This window comes from Octodon degus, unplaced genomic scaffold, assembly GCF_000260255.1.
Source record: "Octodon degus isolate 3935 unplaced genomic scaffold, OctDeg1.0 scaffold00255, whole genome shotgun sequence".
Classification (NCBI taxonomy): domain Eukaryota; kingdom Metazoa; phylum Chordata; class Mammalia; order Rodentia; family Octodontidae; genus Octodon; species Octodon degus.
Genome location: NW_004524831.1, coordinates 595,750 through 597,527, shown reverse-complemented (window position 1 = coordinate 597,527; position 1,778 = coordinate 595,750). Strand labels below are relative to the sequence as shown.

The 1,778-nt window shown below is 43.9% G+C and overlaps 1 pseudogene; it reads left to right on the top strand.

Annotated features, from left to right (window-relative positions):
* Nucleotides 1-321: 321 nt before the first annotated feature.
* Nucleotides 322-1,772, top strand: LOC101562581 (annotated as a pseudogene).
* The last annotated feature ends 6 nt before the right edge of the window (nucleotides 1,773-1,778 follow it).

The window sequence follows — 1,778 nt, the reverse complement described above, 5'->3', positions numbered from 1 at the left end:
CTTTATCATATTCTGTAGGGACTTAAGGTTCAACATATCAATACTTGATGAAAAATACCTGTTCCTTATTATGCCTAAGAAGTTTGAAATGCAGTGAGATAGTGAGGTTAAGCTTGATAGCGTAAATCGTTTGAGAATACATTTTTATAAATGAAAAGTTCAGCGGATCACGTGAGGTGCCCGGCGGCGGCGGCGGCCGCGGCGTCTTCAGCGGCTCCCAGTGCAGGATGGTGCTGGAAGCGGCGGCCGTGGTGGCGGCGGCGTTCCTGGCGGCTGCGGGACGGGGAGCGGTGGCAGCAGCGGTGCCCGCGGGGGGTTTAAAATGGCGGATTTCGAAGAGTTGAGGTTCAAAGCAGTATTCAACGATTTCAAGAGAAGTTCTTTATTTTTGCTTTGACACCACAACAAGTTAGAGAGATATGCATATCAAGGGACTTTTTGCCAGGTGGTCGGAGAGATTATACAGTTCAAGTTCAGCTGAGACTTTGCCTGGCAGAGACAAGTTGTCCTCAAGAAGATAACTATCCGAATAGTCTGTGTATAAAAGTAAATGGGAAGCTGTTTCCTTTACCTGGCTATGCACCACCACCTAAAAATGGGATTGAACAGAAGCGCCCTGGACGCCCTTTGAATATTACGTCTTTAGTTAGGTTGTCTTCAGCTGTGCCAAATCAGATTTCTATTTCTTGGGCATCTGAAATTGGAAAGAATTATTCCATGTCTGTATATCTTGTAGGACAACTGACATCAGCCATGTTACTACAGAGATTAAAAATGAAAGGTGTTAGAAACCCTGATCATTCCAGAGCACTAATTAAAGAAAAACTTACTGCAGATCCTGATAGTGAAATTGCTACAACTAGTCTTCGAGTGTCCTTGACATGACCTCTAGGAAAAATGAGACTAACAATCCCATGCCGTGCAGTGATGTGTACCCATCTGCAGTGTTTTGATGCTGCCCTTTATCTACAAATGAATGAAAAGAAGCCCACCTGGATTTGTCCAGTGTGTGATAAGAAAGCTGCATATGAAACTCTAATATTAGATGAGCTTTTTATGGAAATTCTCAATGACCGTTCTGATGTGGATGAGATCAAATTCCAAGAAGATGGTTCTTGGTGTCCAATGAGGCCGAAGAAAGAAGCTATGAAAGTATCCAGCCAGCCATGTACAAAAATAGAAAGTTCAAGCTTCCTCAGTAAGCCTTGTTCAGTTACTGTAGCCAGTGCAGCAAGCAAGACGAAAGTGGATGTTATCGACCTAACAATAGAAAGCTCTTCTGATGAAGAGGAAGACCCTCCTGCCAAAAGGAAATGCATCTTTATGTCTGAAACACAAAGCAGCCCAACCAAAGGGGTTGTCATGTATCAGCCATCTTCTATAAGGGTGCCCAGTGTGACTTCAGTTGATTCTGCTGCTATTCCACCTTCATTAACAGACTACTCTGTGCCCTTCCACCACATGCCAATATTGAGCATGTCATCAGATTTGCCAGGTTTGGATTTTCTTTCCCTTATTCCAGTTGATCCCCAGTACTGTCCTCCTATGTTTTTGGATAGTCTCACCTCACCCTTAACAGCAAGCAGTACATCTGTCACCACCATCAGCCCCCATGAAAGCAGTACTCATGTTAGTTCATCCAGAAGCAGGAGTGAGACAGGGGTCATAACCAGCAGTGGAAGTAGCATTCCTGACATCATCTCATTGGACTAAAGAAGGAGGCACTTGATTCTGGGAATCATTCATCAAAACTGTTTTTTCTTGGATCTCTGATCCAT